General features: G+C 34.2%; 1 long non-coding RNA gene across 5 annotated transcripts in view; it reads right to left on the reverse strand.

Annotated features, from left to right (window-relative positions):
- Window positions 1-20,332, reverse strand: part of LOC108588780 (uncharacterized) — a 428,081-nt gene that overhangs the window by 307,600 nt on the left and 100,149 nt on the right. The window lies entirely within an intron of this gene.

Genomic DNA, 20,332 nt, shown 5'->3' on the forward strand with positions numbered 1-20,332 from the left:
GCTATACCACAGTTCAGCTAAAATAAATAAATAATCTCAAGCATTCACATTACTTCACAAGAACAAATGAAAACAATTAATTAAATATGCAATCTAAATTTAAAAAAAAACAAGAATAATTTTTCAACATAATGAGTTTTAAAAATGAAAACTGAATTAGTAAATAATCCAGAAGCTGGTACTTTGAATAAAACAATAATATAGATTATCCACTATAATCTAATCTAGAAAGAAAAGTGCCAAAACACAAATATTCAAAAAGGAACTTGGAGAAAAATAGTTAAGATACACAAAAAAATTGTACAAATTGTTATAGAATGATTTTCTCAGTTCTATTCAAATATATTTGAAAACCCAGAGGAAATGGATGATTTTCCCTTTTTTTGCCTTATTTCTTCTATACCTCACTCCTGTTTCCCTTACACCTTAGGCATCCGATCTATTTTGTTTAGTATATACACTGTTGTTCACGTATGTACTTACAAAATAAGAGTTAATGTTTTATGTGTGTGTATTTCTAACATCTTATAATAGTATTATGTAACACATTTTCCTTTTATTTCTTAAATTTTTCTTTAAAACAACCAGGTTTCTAAGATCCATCTATATTGTCCTGTGTACAACTCACCAGTGCTATTTTTACTTATTATTTTGTTTGCTTTTTTTTTTTTTTTACATTTTGGCTAAATCCAGTGCTTTTGATTGCTGCATGTTATCTGCCCCCTTTTGTGTATCCTCTCTTCCAGTTATGAACACCTAGGTTACCTCCAGCTCACCACCCACATAACTAAGGTATAATGAATATCCTGTTACATGTCCACTTACTAATCCATATAAAAACTTCACAATCCTACCATGTTATAGGTATGGAATTTAGTAATTAATTTCCCTAAGGAGTACTTTCCTAGAATGATTGCATCACTCTATACTCCTTCCAGCAATGAAAAATGTTCCCATGTTTTCAAAACCTTTTCAAATCTTGGCACTATTCACCTTTCCTATTCTTTTTGGCCTAAATAAATGTAAAAGGATATCTCATAATTGTTTTAATTTTCAGTCCTCTATTTTTAACACCTTTTCACATATTTCTTGGCTTTTGGTATATCTTCTTTGATAAACTGCTTGTCCATACATTTTTCACATTTTTCCATCAAGACAGTTGTCCTCCTACTATTGATTAGGAGCTATTTCTTTCAATAAATACTAATAATTTGTTTTTCTTCAGCTCTAGCAACTGCAAAGATATTCTCTCCTTTTGATATCTCTCCATAAACCTTGTGCATGGTATTTGATTTTGAGCAAAAATTCCAAATGTGGATGTAAAAGCATCATTAGTATTACTGCCTTTGCCTTATAGTTTATATTTTAAGTTTTAATCAATAAGATCTTCACTGTCCCAGATTACAAAGAACTATTTTTAGTTTTGCTTTTTATATTTAGGTCTTTAATCCATCTAAAATTACACTTATGTGTGTTACAACATCGGGAGCCATTTTTATTTTTCCCCATAAAGTAAGTCAGTTTTCCCACTATCACCTACCCAATATCCTGTACTTCATGGGGCCATGTTTGAAATATAATAAGTTGTCATATATATTCAGTCCTGTCTCTGAACTGTCTTCTGTTGCATTGGTAGTTTATATGTTCTTGTACTAATACCATACTACCTTTGTAACAATGGCTTTGTTGCAAGTATTGTTGCTTTTTTTTTATAATACTGACTTAGCTTTTCATGGACCTGTATTTTTTCCAAGTAATTTAAGTTTATTGAACTTCTGAAGAAATACTAGAATTTTGATGTGGATTGCATTGAGTATATAGATATGTTTAGAAATAATTTATATCAAATTAATACTAAGTCACTTTATCCAGAATCATGGAATCTCTTCATCTATTTAGGACATCTTCTATGCCTTTTTTTATTAAAGCTTTCAAGTTTTCTCTAAGTAGAGCTTGAGTGTTACTGGTTAAATTAATTCCTCAAATACTTCATTACTTCTAGTGCTTCAAGGAATGAAATAAGGAAAATAAGTATTTTATTAGATTTTTTAAGTTGTTTGTTCCTGCTACTGATTTTTTTTAATTGATCTTGTACCCAACAATTGAATTCTTCTTGTAGCTGTTATAATTTATCTACAAATTATTTGGGTGCTTTTGTGTTTATGATCATTTCATCTGGACATTATGATAATTTTTAAATTTACATCCAGTCTTTCCAAACTCTGTATTTTTCCTCATAGCACTGGCTAAGATTATTAATAATATATTAAACAGTAATGCCAATAGTGGATAACTTTTTCTATTCCTGTGGGGAGAAAATTCTCCATGGGTTTCTTATGTTTCTGTATGATTTGCAAGAAAAAACACCAACTGCCTTTTTTCTGGATTCTCTTTTCAGTACGGTTTGTATACCAAGCAGCCTGGGAAGAAAAAGAGACTATCTCATTCTAAAGTAAAGGGCAAATCTGCTTACAGCCTTGGAAGAAAGAGATAGTGTTTCCAGAGTTAAGGGGCAGGTATTTTCATTACAAATTGCAATCAGGTGTCACTTAACCACAGGAATATGTTCTTAGAAATGTGTCCTGAGGCAATTTTGTCACTGGATTATACTAATATCATAGATTGTGTTTACCCAAACCAAGATAGTGTAGCCTACTGCACACCTAGGCTAGATGGTCTAGCCTATTCCTCCTAGGCTACTAACCTGTATAACATGTGACTGTATATGTTAATGTACTGAAAACTGTAGGCAATTGGAACACAATATTTGCCTAAATATTTGTGTATCTAAACATTAAAAAGATACAGTAAAAAGGTACAGTATACAGGTATAAACGAGAAAATGATATACTTCTTTAGGGCATTTACTAAGAATGAAACTTGCAGGACTGAAAGTTGCTTTGGGTGAGTTAGTGAATGAATGATGAGTGAATATGAAGGTCTAGAACTTTACTGTACACCACTGTAGACTTTATATACACTGTACACTTAGACTACCCTAGATTTATTTGTTTTTGATTATTTATTCAATAATAAATTAATCTTAGCTTACTGTAAATTTGTAAACTTTAAAACTTTTTCACTTTTTGATTTTTTGCAATAACAGCTTAAAATGCAAACACGCTGTACAGTTGAACTAAAATATTTTCTTTAGTTATTCTATAAACTTTTTATATTATAAATTTTTAAATTTTTTTACTTCTTAAACTTTTAAAAAAACGAAAACACGTTAGCCTAGACTTAGAAAGGGTCAGGATCATCAACATCATTGCCTTTCAAATATTAGAAAATATTTGGAGATAAACAAAAGTGAAATCATAACATATCAAATTTATGGGATATAGCAAAAGCAGTTCTAAGGAAAAAATTTGGAATCATAAATGCTTTCATTAAAAAGGAGAGATCTCAAATCAAAAACCTAATTTTATAACTTAGATAAAAATAAAGTAAACCTGAAGCTAACAAAAGAAAGAAAATCAAAAAGATTGAAGCAGAGATAAAAAAACACTCTCCCATAATTAAAAATATTCAACAAACTAGGAATGGAAAAAAACTATCTCAACATAATAAAGGCAATTTATGAAAATTCAGCAGAAAACATACTCCATTATGGAAGACTTAAACACTTTCCTGTAAGATCAGGAACAAAAAAAGGATGGTTGCTTTCACTTTCTAGTCAACATTGTACTGGAAATGCTAGTCAGGGAAATTAGGCAAGAAAAAGAAATAAAAATTATCTCTGCTTCAATCTTTATGATTTCCTTTCTAATTTCCCTTGTGGTTTTTCATCTTTGATGTATTGGTTGTTTAAGAATATGCTGTTTAAATTCTACAACTTTGTGATTTTTCCTGTGGTTTTACTTCTGCTAATTTCTAACGTTACCTCATTGTGATCATAGAAGGTACTTTTTCTGATATCTATGTTTTAAATTTATTTATCTTCTGTCTGGTTGCTGTATCCATTTTGAAAGTGTAGTAATTAAGTCTTAACTGTAGAGATGTCTATTTGCTTCTACAATTCTTTAAGTTTGAGCTTTGTAAATTTTGATGGTCTGATATTAGGTGCATAAATGTTTTTTATTCTTATTTATTCTTGTTGTATTGACACTTTTATTAACATACAAATTTCTTTTTCTTTGTCTCGTGAGTATCTTTTTTTTTTTATTTAAAGTCTCTGTAGTCTGGGATTACAATAGCCTGCTCTCTTTTTTCTTACTATTTGCATGAAAGATCTTTTTCCATCCTTTCACTTTTACCTATTGTGTCTTTGGTTCTAAAGTCTATTGGAGACAGCATATAATTGAATATGGTTTTAAAAATCCATTCTGCAGTTTCTATCTTTTGATTGGTGAATTTAACAGATTTACATTTAAAGTAATTACCTATTAGGAGGGACTTCTGTCATTTTGCTAGGTGTTTTCTATATGCTTCATAGCTTTTTGGTTCTTTATTTCTTGCATTACTGTCTTGTGTTTAATTTTTTATGTGTGAAATATTTAATTTTCTTTCTTATTTTCTTTTGTATATATTCTGTAGCTATTTTCTTTCTGTTTACCATGGGGATTACATTTAACATCCTAAAGTTACAACACTGTAACTTTCTAACTTGAATTTTATTAAATTTGAGCTTAACTTCAGTAACATACAAAACCCCTGCTCATTAAACAATTCTTTCTTTACCCCTTTTGACTACTGATGTCACAAAATTACATCTTTATACATTGCATACCAAAAAGTATAGAAACTCACCATCCTTTTAAATGCATTAGTTGCTTAATTTAAAAATGTAGAGTTATAAGCCAAAGTTACATAACACTTCATTTTAGACTAATAATTGTTTTTTTTAATGTATTCGTCTCTTAAATCATGCACAAAACAAAAAGTGGAGCTACAAATTGCTATTGCAACAGTAGCTTTTTAAGTTGCCAATATATTCATTTTTATTGAGAACTTTATTTATTCAGATGACTGTGGATTACTGTCTAGTGTCCCTTCATTTCATCCTGAAAGACTCTCTGGAGCATGTCTAGTAGGGTAGGTCAAGTGGTAGTGTACTCTCCCAAGCTTTTGTTTATCTGAGAATGTCTTTAACTCCCCCCCCACCCCATGTTTGAAGGACAATTTTGCTGGATATAAGATTCTTAATTGACAGGATTTTGTTTCTTTTCCCTTTAACACTTCTAATCTATTAGTCTGCCCTCAGGTCTCCAAGGTTTTGCATGAGAAATCTACTCATTATCTGATTGATCAGTTTTTATATGTGAAGAGTCATTTCTCTCTAATTGCTTTCAAGAGTCTTTGTCTTTAGCATTTGAAAATTTGATTATAATGTATCTCAATGTGGGTACCTTTAAGTTCATCTTACTTAGAGTTTGTTGAGTTTCCTTAATATTCATATTTGTGCCTTCCATCAAATTTGGGAAGTTTTCAGCCATTATTATTTCAAATATTCTCTCTTTCCTCTTCTTTCTCTTTTTTTTCTGGAACACTCAGTGTATGCATGCTGGTTTGCTTGATGGTGTCCCACAGGTCCCTTAGGCTCTGTTCATTTTTCTGAAACCATGTTTCTTCTCTTCCCCAATAATTTCAATTACCCTATTTTCAAGTTTGCTGACTTTTTATTGTCTTTAAATCCTCCTAGAAAATTTTCCATTTCAGTTACAGTGTTTTTTTAGCTCCAGATTGTTTTGTTTCTTTTTAGCTTTTCTATCTCCTTATTGATGTTTGCATTTTGTTCATATGTTATTTCCTAAATTTTTCCACATCTTTCTTTAGTTCTTTGAATATCTTTAAGACCATTATTTCCAAGTCTTTGTCTAATAGATCTATCATCAGGTATTTTTCAGGAATAGTTTCTTCTGATTTATTTTTTCCCTTCAATGGGTGAGAGTTTCATGTTTTTGTTTCTGTTTTTTTGTTTGTTTGTTTTGTATGCTTTGTGATTTTTTTTTCCTTATTGAAAACCGGACATTTGCATGTAATAAAGTGTTAACTTTGGAAATCAGATTCTTCCCTTCCCCAGGATTTTCTGCTTTTTTGTTATTTCTTTTATTGATTGTTTTTGTTTTACAGATTATGGTAGGCTGTTTTTGTGCCACATATCAGCCTAATGTGTAAACCTAAGGTCTTCTGAGATTTTCCTGAGCCTGCACCTTTCTTTGAGCATACACAGTTACTTTCTAACTTTCCCCATATATGCAGTTGCTTTTGAATGTCCTAGTGTTTAATGTCTGGATCCCATAAATGGGGAAAAAATAAAAATAAAGGGTGAAGGCAAAAAAGGTGGCCTTTTAAAGTTCCTGGAAAGTCATTTCAGTCGGAATGACTGGCGTTTTAAAGTTCCTGGAAAGTCATTTCAGTCAGAAACAAAGGAGCTTGCAATAAAGGGAGGTGTACCAATAATGGCCACCCATCTTTTTGTCTGTACCTCTGTGATCAAAAGCAGCAATCAGCAATCACAGCACAGATCCTCAGTATCTGGAGAACAGGATCTTTTTTGGTCAACCCTGGCTCCTCTGCAAGGGTTGTGTGTACAAGCTTCTCCAGGAACACAGTTTCTTGCCACAGAGCTGAGCATATGGGTAGCTTCTACTGTGCTAAGAGCTCAAATTGACTGATGTGAACCACAATTTATCATCGAAGACTTCCTCTGGAAGTTGCAAGCCTTTAATTTGACAGATTCTTCCAGTCAGTTGCTGTACATGTGGGCAGACAGATTCCTGGTGCTTCTTAGTCTGCCATCATCTCGGAATCCTCTAAATTAATACTTTTAACCTAGCATATTGACAAAAAATATTTTTTAAAAAACTTCCACAATGTTTAGTTCTGGTGAGGATGTAGAAAAAATAGGCATTCTTAATATGTTTAAGTTGGTGCTACCATTATTAGTACAACTTTGTGATAGGCATATAACAAAATCTGTCAAAATTTAAAGCAGCTTTGGCTCAGCTCCAAATACTAACACCTCAAGTCCAAATACCTAAGCCCAAGTCTACCATGTATTCTCTTTCTTCCTTCCCTTTTATCTTTTCTCTTATCTCTCTCCATTTGTCCCTCTCTTTCCCTATCACCTTCTCTTCCCTTTCTTCTCTTTTCATTGAAAAGCTAATTAATCTGAGCATCAAATGGAGAATTTAATTGTTATTCTGATCTGCATCAGAAATGGAAGGAAAGGAGAGATGGACATAACCACAACCGTTTCTCTTCTTGTTGCTACCTACCAGAGAACCTAGAGCTTATTACAGTACTGTGTTTCACTTCAAAAAGAACTACTCATTATTAAAATAACACCAGAAACTCATCATCATTTATTCGAAGTTCTTATGAAGCTTTTCATCTGAGCTTTAAAAGTTCTTCAAGATACATATGATTGTTTATAAAGATAGTAGAATTCAACAATAGATTAAGTGATTTTTGAAGGATTCAAAGAAATCCACGAAGAGACATTTGGGTTATCAGATTCCAACTTCTCCACTATAGTAACTAGATAATTTACATCACTTTTCACCTTTTCAGAACTCTTATTTTTAAGTGCTTATCATGTTTTTCTTTCATTTAAAATTTTAGAAATCTTTCATGAATAACTGTTTCGCTTCAAATGCACCTAAAGATTGGGCATAGTGGCTCATTCCTATAATCCCAGCACTTTGGAAGCCAAGGCAGGCAGATCACTTCAGCCGAGGAGTTCAAGACCAGCCTGGGCAACATAATGAGACCTTGTCTCTACACAAAAATCAAAAACAGAGGTGGGAGGATGGTTTGAGCTTGGGAGGTCGAGGCTGCAATGAGTCATGATTGTACCACTGTACTCCTGAATACACCCAATACCAGGGATATTTCTCACTACACATCTTAGGACACTTCCATCCTTGTGAGTAGACAAGGCATGAGGAAAATAAGGGAGAGCAACTTAATTTATACCTGTAACTAAACTGCAGTATCATCTTGAACAAATGATTTTGCTTGCATGCTTTAACATCTTAGGTGTAGAGTTTGGATAAAACTTAACTTTTTCTTAGGAAACTAGAAACTATTGAGGTAATTTTTGTAAAACCTTGGATCTCAGTGATACTAAATAAAAAGAAATAACAGGATGCCACCTGCTGATTTAGGAACTGTAAAATGTGTATTGCCTTAAGAAGTTCTCTTCCCTAGCAATCACTCTTATTTATTGAGGCTCATAGTATGTTTGCAAAGGCGAGAAATTTAGAGAATAGGGCAGGGTTCTGTCTCTGAATAATCAGATTCAATCCTAACCCCTTCATCTACCAGCAGTGTGGCTATCAGTTGGTTATTTAATCTCTGCCTCAGTTCCTCTGTCTGGAAAATGGGGCTAAACCTAATACTCATAAGACTGTGAAAGTATATTACTTAATACATGTAAATAACTTAGAAGAAAGTCTAGCACATAAGAACTAAAATATTAGCTGTTGATATTGTTGCCATTAATGTTATTATTAACAATTATACATAATTTATGTATAAACATCATATATTTTATTATATAATACAGTATATTATTATGTATTTTAGAAGAGACAGGGTGTTTGGATATATCTGAATCCTACAAATTACCCAAACATTCTACCAGTCAGAGATAATTTTACATTAAAATGTTCCTCTTTCATATAAACCAAGAATCAACTAAATGTTTTTTGAAAAGGGCCAGATAGTAAATATTTTTGTCTTTTTGTTCACATAGCTGCTTTCAGAGCCATTCAGAATTCAACCCTGTTGTTGTAGCTTGAATGCAGCCATTTAAGAAAAAGTAAATGAATGGACAGATGTGGTTGTGTTCTGATAAAACTTTATTTACAAAAACAAGTCATAATTTGCCAATGCCTAAAATAAACCAAGAAATCTTTCAAAGTCCTTGTTTAACCTAGTGAGGAAAGCTTAGTCCTTAATCGCACAATTACTTTTTTGCTGCAAGACATAAGATAAAATATATTTTCCATTACCTGCTCCAGATATCACCCCAAGACAAGATAATGATGCTTAAAGAGTACATAGAGTGCTCAGGTTAAAAAGCAAAACTATAGCACTTAGCACAGAGAGAAGTTACTTCCAGGGCAATGTATGTCATTAATTTTGTAAAGGATTGGAAAGAGCAACTGTCTTTGAGAACATGATTGATTAAATTTTGGTACTTAAAGCAAACTTTGAGCAATTGTAGATGTAGAGACTGAAATATTTCTCAAAATGCTAAGAAAGGCATCATTTAAAAAGAAGCAATATCCCAACATATCCTGATATTGGGCAGAACTAATGAGGGTGTAGGTGTTGGTACATAATCATCAAGGATCAGCATGATGCAGACTATGCAAGATGAAGAGAAAGGGGCTATATCAGAACTGAAAACTATTCTCATAACTACATAACAGTTTTTACCAGCTCTCTTATAAAAAAGAAACTAAAAATCAATAGTAGAACTCCCTTGCATATCATTTGTAGTGATAGCAATGAGCTCAGGGTAATATTCTATTCTTGAAACACTGAGATACTGAAAGAATTTCTTTGAAATCTTGCAACTCAAGTGTACCTCACAATAAGGTACAAGGGTTTCCCCTGCATTACCATATTGATAATTTAAGGTTTAGTCAACTTTAATGTTTTTGCATCAGAACATTCTCATCCCAAGCATTAAGCATTTATTGTATTGAGTCCCATGGAATGAGAGGTTATTTTCAAAAAGAAGAATTTAAGGAAGGTGATAGATGAAAAATGATTACATTGCAAGATTCACAAGGACAGGAACTACAATGTTCTGTTTACCACTAATGTACATTGATCACTAGACACTCAAACAGATGTTGAATAAATGAATGAATGAGTGAATGTTTATAGTATATTATTACATTTAGGATGGCTGTATATTACTTACATTTTTATTCTATGGGATGGGTTTAGTCATTCCCAATCTATTTAACATCTTCACACAGCTCTATATAAAATCTATCCTCCAGATATGTCTATTATATGGCTAGGTGGAAGTTACATAACTACTGTGGTCAAGATTCATGTCCAGAATGAGTATTATTAAAATCGAATAAACAACACCCACTAATGAGTAACTTTTTCTCTCAAGTTGTTCTGCTTTTACACATATGCATACATATCTTTAACATTTTTGTGTCTTATCCATGGAATCAGTAAAAAAAAGAAAATTATGTAATGTCCCATTTGAGAGACCTTTAAAACAATCCCCACAAATGTCAACTACTGTCTTTGAACTGACAGCATATTAATCATGTTTCTAAAGACTATGTTCACCAAAAAGTCTCTTTAACTTAGAGCCATGTGAAATTATTTTGTCCTTACTCATAGTAATTACATAGTGTTAAGCTGTTGTAGGTTTTTAATGATACATTGTTTATGATTTATTATTTATATTTATTAGTATATATTATAAAGTTCCTTTATTATTACTATTATTATTATACTTTAAGTTCTGGGGTACATGGGCAGAACTTGCATGATTTTTACATAGGTATACATATGCCATGGTGGTTTACTGCCTCCATCTCCCTGTCACCTACATTAGGTGTTTCTCCTAATGTTATCCCTCCCCAATCTTTCTACCACCTGCTATCCCTCCCCTAGACCCCCACCCACAACAGACCCCAGTAGGAAAAAATTTTTGCAAGCTACCCATATGACAATGGGCTAATAGCCAGAATCTACAAAGAACTAAAACAAATTTACAAGAAAAAAAACAAACAACCCATCAAAAAGTGGGCAAATACATTTATGTGGCCAACAAATGTGTGAAAAAATGCTCATCATCACTGGTCATTAGAGAAATGCAAATCAAAACCACACTGAAATATCATCTCACACCAGTTAGAAGGGCGATCATTAAAACATCTGTAGACAAAAGATACTGGAGAGGATGTGAAGTGGGAATGATTTTATACTGTTGGGAGTGTAAATTCGTGAAACCATTGTGGAAGACAGTGTGGCAATTCCTCAAGGATCTAGAAATAAAAATACCACTTTACCCAGCAATCCCATTACTGGGTATATACCCAAAGGATTATAAACCATTCTATTATAAAGATGCATGCACATGTATGTTTATTGTGGTACTGTTTACAATAGCAAAGACTTGGAACCAACCCAAATACTCATCAAGGATAAATTTTCAATGTATCATTGAAAAAGGTAAAATAAATCAAGCATTTAGGTTCTCCTATGATGCTAAATTGCTACTCATTTTTTGGAAAAACAGTTGGAGCAGAGTATGCATGTATTTTATATAATGTAGATATATATACAATTATCATTATAAATTTATGTACTCATGTATTTTTATTTATAAAAGATAAATTTTATTTATATGTTTTATGTGTGTACTTGAATAATTTATGGATCCTTCACTTGAGATTTGTTGATAAGCTTGTAAGCATTTTATGCTAAACCAGTAATCTAAAATATTTTGGGTGTGTAGCACTCTATTTTTAAAACAAAAAAGAAAAAAAACTTTCACGATTAACTTTATCTGTGACGTTTTATTTATTTTCATAAAACAAAATTAAATCATTTCATTTGGTCCCATCATAACGTTTTTATTGTCAAACCCCACATTTCTAAGAATGCTATTTTATAATATTCAACTATAACTTTTTACACTATTTCCTATTCTTTGAGGATTTTCAGATATCACGCTCTGAGAACTTTCAGATATAGTACGAACTTTTAGAGAAGTAAGTTGCCTGTAGTGCTTTGCAAAGATACAATTACATCAGGGCTGCATAAACTACAAGCCTAATGGAATTATTGCCATGTAATTTTCTGTAGGTTGTTTAAATTGTTTGCAATTTATTTCTGTAAAATTTCTGTAATTTAGCACTCTGTAGGTTGTTTGACAGTTTGTAATATGGCATTACAAACTGTCAAACAATATAGTACATGTTTTAAAGTAGCCAAAGAAGCAGTGGAATAAAAATAAATGTCTTCACCTAAGCTGTTCTGGCATAACCATAACTTTTATTTCAATTAATGTAAATTTGCGTTAACAAATTTAAAGACAGAATTTACAATCATGGAAGACATAAAGTTCTATTATAGGCGAGGCAGAGAAACAAAAATTCACAGACAGGAACTGAGTAAAAATTTTTAAGGCACAAAGAAGCTTCTTCGAAATTTTTCTTCATGGTCTCCTAAAAGTTATTATGGTTATTCAAAAGGCATTGGGAGTGTTTTTTCCCCCTCAGGAGGATATTTTAAAAAAAATAAAATTATGGCTAAGAGAGGGTTTACAATTTTCAAGACACTCATCACTCATATATAATAATGTATATATATATAATGCATATAATGCATTATAAAACACATATTTATATATGCTATAGATATATATAAAATACATTATAAAACATAAAAGCTGGTAAAATACTGAAAATTAAAATTTTATACAATGAGAAATTTCAAACATTCTTTGCAAGATGGGAAAGCAGATATAAAACTTTATGATTATCAACATTCATTGAAAGTGTTTCCAAGAGCTTAAAGGGAGTTACTACAAAATATGTATCTGTTGCACCCGGGAAAAGAGGTGGTTATGAGTTCTGCTGCAGTAGACTTAAAGGTACCTGCCCAGCAGCCCTGCATGGAACAAAGGAGTTCCCAGCACAGCACTTGCGCTCCTATAAGGGATAGACTGGCTCCTCAAGCAGCTCCCTGACACCCATATACACAAAGTGACACCTCATAAAAGAGAGCTCAGGCCGACATCAGGCTGGTACCCTTCTGGGACAAAGATAACAGAAGAAACTGGCAGCAACCCTTACTTTTCTGCAGCCCCCACGGGTGATCTCCAGGCAAGTAGAGTCTGGAGTGGACATCCAGCAGTCCTGCAGCAGAGGGGCCTGACTGTTAGAAGGAAAACTAAGAAACAGAAAGAAATAATCTTCAACATCAACAAAAAGGACATCCATTCAGAGACCCCATCCAAAAGTTACCATCTACAAAGACCACAGGTAGATAAAGCCACTAAGATAGGAAGAAACCAGAGAAAAAAGGATGAAAACACCAAACACCAGAACACCTCCCCTCCTCCAAGGGATCACAACTCCTCACCAGCTAGGGATCAAAGATAGTGGAAGACTGAGTCTGATGAATTGACAGAAATAGGCTTCAGAAGGTCAGTAATAACAAACTTCTAAGAGTTAAAAGAACACAGGCTAATGCAATGCAAAGAAACTAGGAACCTAGAAAAAAGGTTAGATGAGATGCTAACTAGAATAAACAGCTTAGAGAAGAATATAAACGACCTGCTGGAGCTGAAAAACAGCATGAGAATTTTACAAAGCATACACAAGTTTCCATAGCTGAATTGAACAAGCAGAAGAAAGGATATCAGAGATTGAAGATCAACTCAATGAAATAAAATCAGAAGGCAAGATTAGAGAAAAAAGAGTGAAAAGAAATGAACAAAACCACCAAGAAATACGGGATTATGTGAAAAGACCTAATCTACATTTGATAAATGGACCTGAATGTTACCGAGAGAATGAATCCAAGCTGGAAAACACTCTTCAGGATATTATCCAGAACTTCCCTAACCTAGCAAGGCAGGCCACCATTCAAGTCCAGGAAATACAGAGAACACCACAAAGATATTCCTCAAGAAGAGCAACCCCAAGGCACATAATCTTCAGATTCACCAGGGTTGAAATGAAGGAAAAAATGCTATGGGCACGCAGAAAGATCGGGTTGCCCACAAAGGGAAGCCCATCAGACTCACAACGGATCTCTCCACAGAAACCCTCCAAGCCAGAAGAGAGTGGGGGCCAATATTCAACATCCTTAAAGAAAGGAACTTTCAACCCAGAATTTCATATCCAGCCAAACTAAGCTTCATACGTGAAAGAGAAATAAAATCCTTAACAGATAAGCAATTGCTGAGAGATTTCGTCACCATCAGGCCTGCCTTACACGAGGTCCTGAAAGAAGCACTAAGCAAGGAAAGGAACAAACCAGTACCAGCACTCCTAAAATGTACCAAATAGTGAAGACCATCGACACAATGAAGAAAATGCATCAACTAATGGGAAAACATCCAGCTAGCATCAAAATGGCAGGATCAAATTCACATATAACAATATTAATCTTAAATGTAAATGGGCTAAATGCCCCAATCAAAAGACACAGATGGGCAAATTGGATAAAAAGAAAGACCCATCGGTGTACTATATTCAGGAAGCCCATCTCAGGTGCAAGAACACACATAGGCTAAAAATAAAGGGATTGAGGAAGACCTACCAAGCAAACGGAGGGCTAGTAAAGCAGGAGTTGCAATCCTAGTATTTGATAAAATAGACTTTAAACCAACAAAGATCAAAAGAGAAGGGCATTACATAATGGTAAAAGGAGCAATGCATCAAGAAGAGCTAACCATCCAAAATATACACACACCCAATACAGGAGCACTCAGGTACAGAAAGCAAGTTCTTAACGACCTACAAAGAGACTTAGACTCCCACACAATAATAATGGGAGACTTTAACACTCCACTGTCAATATTAGACAGATCAATTAGACAGAAAATTAGTAAGAATATTCAAAACTTGAACTCAGATCTGGACCAAGTGAACCTACTGGATGTCTACAGAAATCTCCAGCCCAAATCCACAGAACATACATTATTCTCAGCACTGCATTGCACCTACTCCAAAACTGACCTCATCATTGGAACTAAATCACTCCTCAACAAATGCAAAAGAACAGAAATCATAACAAACTGTCTCTCAGACCACAGTGTAATCAAATTAGAATTCAGAATTAAGAAACCAACTCAGAATTCCACATCTTCATGGAAACAACAACCTGCTCCTGAATGTTGACTGAATAAACAATGAAATCATGGCAGAAATAAAGACTTTCTTTGAAACCAACAAGAACAAAGACACAACATAGGAGAATCTCTGGGACACATTTAAAGCAGTGTCTAGAAGGAAATTCATAGCAATAAATGCCCACCAGAGAATTGAGGAAAGATCTAAAATCAGCATGCTATTGTCAAAATTGAAAGAGCTAGAGGAGCAAGATAAAAAAAAAACTCAAAAGCTAGCAGAAGACAAAAAATAACTAAGATCAGAGCAGAACTGAAGGAGATAGAGACAAAAAAAAAAAACCTTCAAACAATCAATAAATCCAGGAGCTGGTTTTTTTGAAAAGATATACAAAATAGACAGTCTGCTAGCCAGATTAATAAAAAAAAAGAAAAGGGAGAATAATCAAATAGATTCAATAAAAATGAAAATGGAATATCATCACCAATTCCACAGAAATACAAACTACTATCAGAGATTATTACAAACAACTCTATGCACATAAACCAGTAAACCTGGAAGAAATGGGTAAATTCCTGGACACTTGCACCCTCCCAAACCTAAACCAAGAAGAATTTGAAACTTTGAACAGACCTATAACAAGGGCTGTAGTTGAGGCAGCAATTAATAGCCTACCAACCAAAAAAAGTCCAAGTCCAGATGGGTTCACAGCTGAATTCTACCATACATACAAAGAGGAGCTGATACTATTCCTTCTAAAACTATTCCAAACAATACAAAAAGAGGGAATCCTTCCCAAATCATTTTATGAGATCAATATCATTCTGATACCAAAACCTGGCAGAGACTCAACAAAAAAAGAAAACTTCAGGCCAATATCCATGATGAACATAAATGCAAAAATCTTCAATAAAATACTGGCAAACTGACTACAACAGCACATCAAAAAGCTTATCCATCTCAATCAGGCTTCATCCTGGGGATGCAAGGCTGGTTCAATATAAGCAAGCCTATAAACGTAATCCTCCATATAAACAGAACCAAAGACAAAAATCATACAATTATCTCAATAGATGCAGAGAAGGCCTTCGACGAAATTCAACAACTCTTTATGCTAAAAACTCTCAATAAACTAGGTATTGAAGGAACATATCTCAAAATAATAAAAGCTATTTATGATGAACCTACAGCCAATATCATACTGAATGGGAAAAAACTGCAAGCATTCCCTTTGAAATCTGGCACTAGACAAGAATGCCCTCTCTCACCAGTCCTATTCAATACAGTGTTGGAAGTTCTAGCCAAAGCAATTAGGAAGGAAAAAAAAAATAAAGGGTATTCAATTAGGAAATGAGGAAGTCAAACTGTCTCTATTTGCAGACAACATGATTATATATTTAGAAGACCCTATCATCACAGCCCAAAATCTCCTTAAACTTATAAGCAACTTCAGCAAAGTCTCAGGATACAAAATCAATGTGCAGAAATCATAAGCACTTCTATACACCAACAGCAGACTAACAAAGAGCCAAATCATGAGCAAATTCCCATTCACAATTGCTACAAAGAGAATAAAATACCTAGGAATACAACTAACAAAGGATGTAAAGGACCTCTTCAAGAGGAAATACAAACCACTGCTCAATGAAATAAGAGAGGACACAAACAGATGGAGAAACATTCCATGCCCATGGTTAGGAAGAATAGATATTATGAAAATAGCCATACTGCCCAAAGTAATTTATAGATTCAATGTTATCCCCATCAAGCTATCAATGACCTTCTTCACAGAACTGGAAAAAAATCACCTTAAACTTCATATGTAACCAAAAGAGAGCCTGCATAGCCAAGACAATCCTAAGCAAAAATAACAAAGCCAGAGGCATCATGCTACCTGACTCCAAACTATACTACAAGGCTACAGTAATCAAATCAGCACAGTACTGGTACCAAAACAGAGATATAGACCAAAGGAAAAGAACAGAGGCTTTGGAGGCAATGCCACACATCTACAACCATCAGATCTTTGACAAACCTGACAAAAACAAGCAATGGGGAAAGGATTCCCTGTTTAATAAATGGTGTTGGGAAAACTGGCTAGCAATGTGCACAAAGCAGAAACTGGACCCCTTCCTGACACCTTACACTAAAATTAACTCCAGATGGATTAAAGACTTAAACATAAGACCTCACACCATAAAAACCCTAGAAGAAAATCTAGGCAAAACCATTCAGGACATAGGCATAGCAAGGAATTCATGACTAAAACACCAAAAGCATTGGCAACAAAAGCCAAAATAGACAAATGAGATCTAATTAAACTACACAGCTTCTGTTCAGCAGAAGAATCATTAGAGTGAACCGGCAACCAACAGAATGGGAAAAAGTTTTCGCAATCTACCCATCTGACAAAGGGCCAATATCCAGAATCTACAAAGAACTAAAACAGATTTATAAGAAAAAACAAGCCCAACCAAAAGTGGGCAAAGAATATGAAGAGACACTTTTCAGAAGAAGACATACATGAGACCAAAGGTTTATAAACCGTTCTTTTATAAAGACACATGCACATGTATGTTCATAGAGGCACCATTTACAATAGCAAAGACCTGGAAGCAACCCAAATGCCCATTGACAATAGACTAGACAAGGAAAATGTGATCCTGTCCTTTGTAGGGAAATGGATGAATCTGGAAACTATCATTCTCAGAAAACTGACACAAGAACAGAAAATCAAACACCTCATGTTCTTACTCATAGGCGGGTGGTGAACAATGAGAACACAGGGACACTGGGAGGGGAGCATCACACACTGAGGTCTGTTGCAGGGGGCCAAGGAAGGGACAGCTGTGGGGTGGGGAGGTCAGGGAGTGATAACATGGGGAGAAATGCCAAATGTAGGTGATGGGGAAATGGAGGCAGCAAACCACATTGCCATGTGTGTACCTATGCAACAATCCTGTATGATCTGCATATGTACCCCAGAACCTAAAGTACAATTAAAAAAATAAATTAATTAAAATAAAGAAAATATGTATCTGTTATGATTAAGAATGCAGAACTCAACTACAATTTTAAAATCTGACTCCACCATTTAATAAATGTGTGCCTTTGGGAAAATCAATTAATCTCTCATGGATCTGTTTTCTCACCTATGAAAGGGGAGCAATAATATCTCTAACAATATTGGGATGAGCTAGGATATTATCCAGTAACAATCAACTCCCAAAATTCAGTGATTGACACAACATAATTTACCTCTCATTCATACGAAACTTGCTTTAGGTTCACACAGATCTCCAGGACAAGCCGTAATCTCTCAGTTGGCTCAGAGATTTCAGATTGCTTGAATCTTATACTACGTCCTATAGACAAGAGCCTCCATGCTATCAGAGAAAGAAAAATCATGCAGAATCCAAGTATTAGCTCTTGCTGGCTTCCAACTCTTATTAGAAGACAATGTTGATTATTGTGAAGTAGGCGAAAAAGAAAATAGAAATGAGGTTAACTTGAACTTCTAAAAATTGTATTATTTAATTTTAGAACTGGAAAAGTCTCTAAAAATAATCTAGTTTAACACCTCACTATGCTTTGAATGTGTTCCACAAAGTTCATGTGTTTAAAACTTAATACAAGTGCAACAGCCTTGGAAAGTGCATCCTAAAAATAGATGATTTGATCATGAGGGTCCTGCTCTCATAAGTGAATTAATGCCATTACTTCACAAGTGTGTTAGTTACAAAGTGGGCTTGTTATAAAAGTGAGACCATGTGCAGAGACTCACACCTATAATCCCAACACCTTAGGAGGCTGAGGTGGGTGGATCACTTGAGGCCAGGTGAGACCTCACCTCTAAAAAATACAAAAATAAAAAACAAAAAATAAAATAAAATAAAATAAAACATAACTTGGCATGGTATCTCGAACCCGTAGTTCCAACTACTTGGGAAGCTGAGTTAGGAGAATCACTTGAGCCCAGGAATTGGAGGTTTAGTGAGCCAGATGGTGCCACTGCACTCCAACCTGGGTGAAAGAGCGAGATCCTGGCTCTTAAAAAAAAAAAAAAGGAAAGAAAAAGTGAGTTAATCCCCCTCTTGCAATCTATCTATCTATCTATCTATCTATTATCTATCTATCTATCTATCTATCTATCTATCTATCTATCTATCTATCTATCTTTTTCTCTCATGCTCTCTTTTCCTTTTACCTTCTACCTTGGGGTGATGCAGCAAGAAGACCCTTGCTGACACCTTGCTATTGGATTTCCCAGCCTCCAGAACTGTGAGAAATTTTTTTCTTCATTAATTTCACAGTCTGTGGTATTCTGTTTTAGCACAAAATGGATTAAGACCCCTCTTTATTTTACAGAGCAGAAACAGACACCCAGAGAAAGTACAAGAATTTTTGTACTAGGTTACCTATCCAGCAATAGCACAGTCTGGAGTTAAATTCAGTTATCTCTACTAGCTCCCTCCCGGCTGCAGTTCTACTACCAACCTTTGGAAGTGTGCTAAACATTCTTTCTTCTTCTGTAATATCCCAGAGAACAGTACAACATGGTGGTTAAGTATCCCTTTTCCAAATTTATATTTAATGGAAAACCCAAAAATGATATTAATAATAGGGGAAATGTTCTCAGACATGAAATGGTACTACAGTAGCTATTATTAATTTCTATTTATTGTATATTAACAATCTGTGACTTATTATTCAACCTAACTGAAAATTCAGGACTCAATACCATATTGAAGAATAATATTTTTGTTATGGCAAGAAAGAATAAGGTTTGTGAGAAGCAGCAGAATGGCTTTTCACAGAACTTTGAAATGTTCAAAAATAAGATTTGTTTTTCATCACACTTTCTGAATCAACATTATTTGAAAATGAATGTATGCCCAACCGTTCTTACTCACATAGCCATGCATGGTCTGTACTCTCAGTAGGGAGAGCTAAAGAGCTGAACTAGCGGTTACATGTGGTTTTTGTTTCCATTTGCTGAATGAATGAGGGGGAAAATAAAACAATCAACATATAATGATAAGTGAAATGCCTGCTGTGTTTATTGAAGGGTGTGGCTGGCAATGACTAATGTAATCATGTTCTACTTGAACAGATTCAGGTTCAAAATGATACTTCAGTTATCATTGAAATAAATGATAAGAATGATCGAAGTGCTATTACTACTTCCAGTTATTAAATCATTCTCATATCAACTTTTTCCTTTTCCTTCCCATTTCCATTTAGACCTCCAGCACTATGTGGGAGAATGTAGCCATATGGTCATGAGGCTGAGCTGAGGAGAATGCTACCCTAAAGCATCCTGGGAAATGCTGAACCAGAAGTACTCTTGTGTCAGTTACTTCTTTGCTAAATCACTCATCTTGCAAAATTGACCATTCAGAGAAACAACTATTGTATGTCTCAAATACTCTGGTTAAAAACGTTTGCTGTGGGATGATCCTTTTAGGCTCTATATATCATCCAACTTTATGGATAGTTAGCCATATCATTTATTCAAATGACAGCCTGCTTCCTTG

Source organism: Callithrix jacchus, chromosome 17 (assembly GCF_049354715.1).
Source record: "Callithrix jacchus isolate 240 chromosome 17, calJac240_pri, whole genome shotgun sequence".
NCBI lineage: Eukaryota > Metazoa > Chordata > Mammalia > Primates > Cebidae > Callithrix > Callithrix jacchus.